This window comes from Heliangelus exortis, chromosome 4 (assembly GCF_036169615.1).
Source record: "Heliangelus exortis chromosome 4, bHelExo1.hap1, whole genome shotgun sequence".
Classification (NCBI taxonomy): Eukaryota; Metazoa; Chordata; class Aves; order Apodiformes; family Trochilidae; genus Heliangelus; species Heliangelus exortis.
In genome coordinates, this window is record NC_092425.1 from 12,890,452 (window position 1) to 12,899,460 (window position 9,009).

General features: G+C 37.8%; 1 long non-coding RNA gene across 1 annotated transcript; it reads right to left on the reverse strand.

The window, feature by feature from the left end:
- Positions 1-231: 231 nt before the first annotated feature.
- LOC139796337 (uncharacterized) lies at positions 232-8,303 on the reverse strand. Its single transcript, XR_011725957.1, has 3 exons — positions 8,188-8,303; positions 4,877-5,086; positions 232-396 (listed from the first exon to the last, which is right to left on the reverse strand). It is a non-coding gene; the product is annotated as an uncharacterized lncRNA (long non-coding RNA).
- Between the last annotated feature and the right edge of the window lie 706 nt (positions 8,304-9,009).

Sequence of the window (9,009 nt, forward strand, 5' to 3'; positions counted from 1 at the left end):
CTTTACTTTTGTCTGGTGGAATCTGACATAAAAGAGGTAAGAAAGATTGAACTGTGCTCTTGAACAGTACTGTCATGCCTGTATCTGTGATGAGGGATTCTGTACTCCATACTGCAGAATTAGACATCTCATACCCTCAGGCCTCACTTCAACTTCCTCTCAGTGAGAGCTACCCAGTAGCATATGAATATGAATATGAAATACTTGAGATTATGTTTTTCTTGTAGAGAATTTAGAAAGGCAAACTTAATTTTTATTCACCAGCTACATCAGGAACCACACCACCTTCATAACAGCTGGTCTACATAAAACATTCCAGAACAGGCTGTGGCTTTCAGGAATGTCTTTTTCAAGGAGACAACCCACTTCACATCTCTCTTCCTGAAGAAGATTATCCTCTAGTAAAAATGGGATAGGTGAAAATGTAAAACATGTTTCTTCTATCCCATCACCACTTCCAAATAAACCACCTGAGATCTTAATACAAAATAAATATGTTTACATATTCCCCTAGAGAATCAAGAAGAGAAAGCTGCTGGTCCTTTAAAGCTGAATAGTTGTAACAGCTATTCAATCTTGACGTTAGATTTATGTTCTAGCACCTCTTTTTTCCCACTGAACAATCTGTTGAAAAAATTGTGGTATAAGAAAGAAAAAATAAATCGAGAAATACTTTATAACAGATGAAACATTTCCGGTGTGTTTAAAATCTGTTAGTGATAAAGGTAGAACATTTTAATTAAGAGATTTACGTTAACGGTGCTGTTAAAAAGTGCCTCATAAAACATTTATGGAAAATCAATTTAGAGTTTACTGCACTATCATAATTACAAATTTTCAGAAGTCCCTAAATGCTTATTTACATAATAGGCCATAATGGCTCTCAAGTTATCATTTATACCTACCACATAAATTACGTGCAGGTTTATAAGTTCTTCATATCACGCATTTACCTAAATGTCCCAACATGCATGTGAAAACCTCGCTTGGGCATTTATGATGTTATCAGAATTGGGTTGTTTATCTGGTGCCTTCTTAATTTCCTAATTTTTGAGAAGAAATAAATGTATATTTTAACACAGGTATTCCAGTCATATGTTAGCACCTGTAGTGAATTTATTAAAAGATGTAAAACAAAACAGAGGTCTTATTAAAAGATGTAAAACAAAACAGAGGACTTCTTAAACAGGTCCTACTTTGCAAAATACTGTTTTAAGGAGTGTTTTGAGAGAGATAAAGATAGCACTGAGCATTTTTGTGCAGTGTTCCTTCGGAAACCTAACAAGTGCATGAAGCAGATTAGCATTTTTAATTGTGTAATTCAGTCAGTACTGAGTAAGAGGTTTTATATAGGAGAAGACAGAACATAAGACCCTTCAACTGCAAGCATCAAATTTAAGCTAAAAATTGAATCTTACGTAAAGTAAAAAAGATATGACTTCCTCTTAAAAATAAACTTGGCAGTTTACTGAAGACCATGATACTATAAGTCTTTAGTCAGGACATTTTTGTGTAGCAGCTGTTATTAAATTTTGATCAATGATGAATTTTTTAATGTGATTACAAACCAAGTCACTGTGTCATTATCACACATCTCCAGTTAGGATTTTTCTTAACTTCTACAGTTTTCAGATATTGATTATAAGGCTGTTTAGTGATATCATAGAGTGGGGTCATGATGGTTTCCTAATATATAGCCTCAGAATGTGGATACAAGATGAAAGTGATCAGAGAAGTGTAAGTTGCTGATACTTGAAAAGAATGGCTGTACTTCCCCAGAACAATGCTTCTAAAGGCATCATCAGAGCTTTATTCAGCAGCAATTGGCCTGTGTTTCTTTCACTAGTAATTGGCCAAACAGTTGCCATTAGTAAACAAGGACCTCAAGTGCCCAAACTGGACTGATCATTTGCAATAGGTGGCAGTGCATCTGAACACTGAAAAAGATCTTTAATCTTCTTATGATATGTGTGACATTCTAAGGAACATCAAAGAGGCAGGTGAAAATTAGGACCAAAACACCAAATACTTGCACATGGAAATCATCTCCATGATGTCAGATGAATAGTTAGAAATCCAGTATCTACATAAAAAAATATAAAAGAGGGGTAATTTTCTTTTTCGATTTATAGTCATGTTCTGTGACAAGTTCTTAGAATGATTTATTATCAGCTTCTGACTTCAGAAGTCAGTTCATTCAATCACAGTTTAAAGCATCATCTATAAGAGTACACACTGGACAAATTTGAAAAAGTAATACCCTGGTTATTCTGAAAGACCAGACAGTAATACTAAGCCTGATTAAATTGTCAAGGAGACTAATAATTATTAACATTTTCTGAAACAACTGCATTTTTTACATCATATATCTTCTACTACTTACCCCTCTTAAACAAATGCAGCTGATATCTCTATATGCAGAGGTGTGTGTTTGAATGTTAGAGAGGTCTAATTATGTATGGAGTAGTCTTTTTTCTGAGTATCAAAGGGGAAAGATCTTACCAAGTTCAGCTCACCCAAAATGACTACAAAATGCTATTTCCCATACCCTGACTCAGAGCATTGAAAAGTTAGCATCACTGGAGCTATGGATAAGAATTCTTCTGTACTTTAACTCAGTTGAGTTCATAATAGTTACACCAGAAATATAAATTTTCTATTTGCTTTTGCTTGCCTAGGGCAGTAAAATATCAGCCAGTTGAAATGGGCTGAGATTAAATGCATTGGGAAAAAAAGGGGAAATGCTTCAAGAACACATACAGTGCCTTTCCAAACATTATATAAATTCATCAGCATAATTAAAGAAAGAGGTTTATGTATAACTAATAGTTAAAGCTAAACAGTGCTGGCAAATCTGAAATAGGCTGAAAATTCTAGTGAACAATACTCAAGAATTCACTTATGTTAATATGTGTTCTTTTAGAAAAAGTTGGGAAACTTGTAAGTGAATACAAGTTTAACTGCTGCTAAGGTTAATAAGTCAGCTGTGTAAGATAGAAAAGTGCATATGCATGAGACAAAAATATCCTGTCATCACTATGTGAGACATAATAATTTCCACAAAGCTAGCAAAAGTTTATCCTGTGGTAGAAGTCTAATTCATATGAAATGCTTAAATAATTATTGAAAATGTCAAAGAAGTAAGAAATCAAGAATGTCAAGCTGCTGTAATCTTTATCTGTGTGCTTTCAAGTCAAGTTGCTTTAATTTTATATTACCTCCTAACCACTACACCAGGAATATCTCTTTGTTATGGCCTAAATCTTCTGGACTCAGTACATCTGGAGTGCCAGCAAAATTATGCACTTCTTCTCATAGGTCAATTTTTTTTTTTTTTTTTTTTTTTGGCTTATTTGATTTTTATTATGGGAAGCATTGGGCTGCTCTAAGATTCTATAATCTACATGCTGTGAATAAATTGCCAGATAAAACAGTTGATAACATTATGTCCATAAATTACTACAGATTTTTAAATTTTAGAAATTCAACTACAGTTCATGTAGATCATTTAGTGTAAGTTTTTATTTGCCAAATATTTCCCACCCCAGGAGTTTTCCTTTTGAAACTATTCTTGTCCATCACACTGTCTTCATAATGATGACCAAGAAAGTTGACCCCTTATTTAAAAAATATCTCCAGTGAATCATTAAAAACAAGTTGCATGTTTATGAGAAATAAAATTCATGCTCAGTCGCCTTTTCCAGTTCATTAATTGATTCCAGTTTCAGGCCAGATTTTTTATTTCTTTAGGACATTTCCTTATACATGTAATTTGATCCCAGATATGATAATTTCTTTAAATTAAAAATCAATCTTTAAATCTAAAAATCAAACTGTTCCCCTTACACTCTACAGAAAGATAAATAAGCCAGCTATTTAAGTATGGTGAACTGTAAAAATGTGTGGAAGATAAATATTCCATGGAAAGTTTTGAGGTTTTGCATTTTCTGTTTTGATCTGTATTAGAATGACAGGAAATAATTTTCATTGCAGTACCAAAGATGTGCTTAAATACCTATGAAGAAATGAGTTTTTAAATTTGCCCAATTTTTTTATTCGTTTCTTTGCTCACACATTCTTCATCCACTTTCTCAAACGTGAGAAGATGAGAGGTGAGTGTGGGGAGAGGAATGGGGATGGGAGAGCAGGATGGTGGGGCAATGGTGTTCAAACATTCCAAAGTGAAGAGGTTTTGTTCCAATGCCTTTCACAATACTGTAGAGAGAACCTTTTGCAGCTTTTAAGTAAACAAAATATTGTCTGATTTATCACTCATCAGCTACCTAGAAACTTATACAGAATAGCATTGGTGTTTACACAAGCAGCTGCATGTCAGGTCAAGTGCAAATAAAAATCAAAATATATTTGGGTAGAGATAATTTTTGAACTTTCAAGATTACTAACAATCTCACATGATCTCCAGGTAGCAAATGTTACTAAAAATGCTCTCTCTCATCATAAATCCCAGTATCACAACAAAGGCTATTTCCCTTAGACAATACAACTTCTTAACTATAAAATTAAACCCACATTTTAAAATTTTATGTTGGTCAAAAACATGACAGTATTTAGGTGTCTTCCTTGAACCATATAAGACATATACACACATGTGCTTTACATGTTTACTTGCTCCCTGTAAGGCATGTTGCTGAGCAAAAGAACAGTCTGTAGACTAAAATAACTCATTTAAATCATGTCAGCTTTTGAGTCAACTCTCAACACTTGTACCTTGCTGTTTCTCTCTTTTGTAAATCCACAGCTGGTTTTCTGCAATTTCCATATTGAAAATGGCTCCTAATTTGCAGAACTGCATTTGTTCTCTGCTTCACATGCTCTTTTCCCCTGTCATCTTTCAGTGTTTAGCATAAAATCTTACCTGTAGACATGGTAGGTACAGATACACTGAAATGCTGACCCTTTTTCCAGCTTTTGGCTGCCATGTGCTCTTCCCCTGGACTGTCATACTTCCTAATTTCCTTTGTTTTACTGCATTTAGACTGCAAGAGCAGCTTCTGTCCTGACTTTAATGCACAGCTGATCTCTGAGCATGATCATGCACCTCTCTCACTCCTAATTGGACATAACACTGGAAGAAGAACAGAAATTATTACCTTTATTACCTTGCATTACAGTATTATTCTAAATAATCTTTCCCTCTAAATATTGAGGCTGGATGCTAGTAAACAATGTTCTTATTTTCCTCTTTAAATAATATAACCTTTTTTTTCTGAAGATCTCAAATATAACCACCATTAAAAGTTAGCTCTAGATTTCAGTTCCAGGTAGTGGATTTTTCTTAATACTCTAACTGTATTTTATTATTTCCGGGCTTACAGTAGGGATGTATATTTCATTGAGTTCCTCACTGCTGTACTAAAGCTCAAGTTCTGCCTCATGGCTACCAGTTTAAAAATCAGATTGTAATAATGCATTTTATTTTCCAGCTAAACATATATTTAAAAATTGCATGAACCTGACTCCCTTCCAAAACACACTTTAATAAAGCCAGAAGTGATGTAATTATTAAACATGCTAAAAATACCTTTTGAGTGTAGAACAATATGAGTTTTGTCCAATTTTGATTCACATACTGAGTTTTGACTAAATACAACATTATTCCAAGAGCTCATTCTCTTATGAAATGGAGTCTATGGGCACCTTCAGAAACATAATTTCTGATAACTATGAAAATCTAGGTCAAGGACTGACTGTAGTAGAATTTGCTCATATAAAGGATTTTGCTTTTTCCTAAATAAATAATGTTCTTTCAAGCACCTATCAAGGCAAAAAAATGAAGAAGGCACAAGCAAAGCAATTGAGTTAGAGAATAAAAATATACAATACAAAATATACAGTACAAAATATATATTGTATGTATAGTTTCCCTTCACAGCAGTAAAATGTCTTCTTTCTTTGGGATTTGTAATCTAGTCACATTCTGACAGAGACATTCTGTATTTCTGGTAGGTTTTCCACCTTTTATATGCTTTTCAGGCAATCTGGATGTATCTTTTTGTACCATATTAACTTCTTACACGCATTTTCACAGCCATCTGAGGCATTAGTTTTAAGTATAGATGATAAACAACTGTCTCCCAGGGGAGCATGGCCTAATTTTGAGTTCTTTATGGTTACTCATATATTTTCTACAATATAAGCTTCACTTCTGTAGCAGTAAGATGTAGTGAAATGAGGCAACCAGGTGGCACTAATTGCCAGGTAGTGGGCATGAGCTTGTGTTAAGCCCACCTGTGCCTGATTAGGGCGGGCCCCAACTGCGCATGAGCAGGATTAGGGGGCCAATAAAGCTCACACCTGAGGAAGCCAGAGGGGAGGCCACTTTTGGAGCAGTAGCACCGATTCAGGCTGCTCAGCCCTGAGAGCATTAGACTCAGAGCACTATTTGTGAGTTTCTCCTGGAACATCTGGTTGGACCTTGGAGCTCTGTGCCCTAAAAGAGGTTTGTCTTGCTACAGTAAGATTCTATTTGGACAAAAGTATTAAAATTCCTACAGATATCTATTGCTGGCTAGATGCAGCACAGCTGCTTCCTGTTAAAAAATGGTGATTAGAAATTAATATAACAATCCCATGCATTCACAGGTTGAGATTTGTAATATATAAAGAACAATCACTCCAAAACAGCCCACGCTTGTGACTGCTGTATTTAATTAATGCCCAAGGGAAAAAGCAAAAGAGGAGGAGGAAAAATACTGCAGCTGAATTTACTCTGAAATTGCAGTGATGCTAAGCATTGCATGCCAGGTTTAATGGCATGTTGTCATCTAGCTAGCAATGTCTTACTCAGAACAAATGATGCTGGATGCCTTCAGGAGACCTGGATTTTGAAGTGGAATTTGGGAGTGTACAGTTCAATTCTATTTTATTTTGGACAAATGCTTGCCCTGCCACCACAAAAACTCAGGCTCCTCCTTGCATCCAGATCTACTTTGCGCATGATCTACACAGAATTCTTTTTTGTTTGTACTAATGTCTTAAGGCTTGTGACAAGAAAGATGCCCTGGAGCAGCAATCTGTAAAAGTCATACCAATCATTTGTGTTGAGACTGATATTTCCCTTTTTATTCCTAGATGTTACTGGTATGTGTAGAAGATAAAAGTATGTGTGCTGTAAAGAAAGTATGTGCAACAGCTACATCTAGAAAGTGCAAATACTGCTGCAGATTAAAGTGAAAGATTTGCTCATCCCAAATAAATGGCTTTATATTGTAGGGAGAGATTTGAACATCCTTACCAAGGTTTAGAAGTTTAAAAAAAGTAAACAAAGCAAACCCAGCAAAATGCTACTGTACTATGCAATGGTGGATTAGTACAGCTGAAAGCACCTTCATATACATGCCACAAAGATTACCCACTTCTGCAGTCCCAGGCCAGGCTCTGTTTGGCCTGGAAGTGGCAGCTGGATAAACACAAGATGACCAGGACAGCAAGGGGGTTAAGTCCTACCTGCCCAGCTGTGGCTGCTGTTTGGTAAACCATCAGAGAAGAAGCCCCAGAGAAAAGTAGGAGGCTTAGGTGTAAACCAGTCCTGGGGTAGCAGGTGCCTCAGGGGGAGCAGACCAGACTGGTGTCAGTAAAAGAAATCCAAGATGTCAGGAAACACTGAGTCCCTTACAGTTGCTTCTGTCCTTAGGAAAAAGTAAACTGGTATGTAGGCTGGACTTTTTTGGCTGCTATTTTTTCAAAACTCAGTTGGTAATTGAAACTTGAAGGGAACACTACTAACAAAGGTACTTTTGAGTGAGTGAAAGCCTATTTTGTTGAAATATATACCTAGGAAAATGTAACAGTTCAAGCCCAAATGTGTATTTCTTATGATGTTGATAAAATCTTCCACAGTGCTAGTGCAGCAGTAGTATTTCAGTATGGAGATATTGTATGGTATCATACACTTAAATGCCAGAATGAAGTGTTACATAATTTAATCTTTATCATTTACCTGTGAACAAAATAAACACATAAATGCCTGCAGACAGAAAGTGCCAGGGACAAAGTGATGTGGGCCATGACCCGAGGGCCTCTCTCCCCTGACTTGTCCCAGAGCACTGCGGTGCCTGAGAGCCTCCAGCTCAGCACAGCTCCCAGGCCATGGCACCCCCGCTGTCCTCACAGTGCCAGGAGGCTGCCGTGCAGGGCCCTGTCACCCCCCCGGGCCCTCACACCTACATTTTGAGGATGATCTTTGCTTTCCAATCTGCAGAACCAGACAGCTGCAAATCTCTGGCTCTGCACAGCCTCAGGCTGGGCTCCACACTGACAGCTCTGGTCCCAGGGGAGACCGTCCTGACCCAGCAGGACAACCCAGGGTGGGCAGAGCCCCTGCAGGTCTGACAGGCCCCGTGCCAGGCACAGCAGCGGGGACAGGAATGGCCCAGGGCAAGGTGTCAGGGGCTACTGCAGGGCTGGGGGCTGGCCCTGGACCTCTCCCCATGGGACTGGCAGGACCAGGCTGCCCACGCCAGCTTGGGTTTTGAGCCTGGGGACAGAGGATGTGGTACAAATGACAGTGCTATGGCCATCTGTACATGATGCCCATCCAGAACCTCAAGGGAGATGCCCTCCCTGAGCTGACACCATCTACCTTAGATGTCCAGATCAAACCAGCTGCCTAAACACTCAGCGTCACGTCAGGCTCCTCTGAAGAAACCTTTCCTGAAGTCAGACCCCATGAGTCTGCGGACACCTATTAGCTGATAACCACAGTGCAAACCTTGGTGCCTGGGGCTTGGTGTCTTGCTTTTTGCCAGCTGCAGTAGCTGGATGGCATTCCCAGATTGCCTTCAACATCCATGTTACAGACAGTATGCTGAGGAGTTTTGCCTTTTATTCATATTTCTAAAATGGCCTAAACTGAACAGCATCCAGTCTGAAGAAAAGCTGCAGTGTTGGCCGTCATCCTTCTCTTCTAAGGCAATCATCAGGCAAGTTTGTTCTCCATCTTGACAGCTAAAGCATGCTTAGATTCATTCCAACACCTGCAAATTAGTT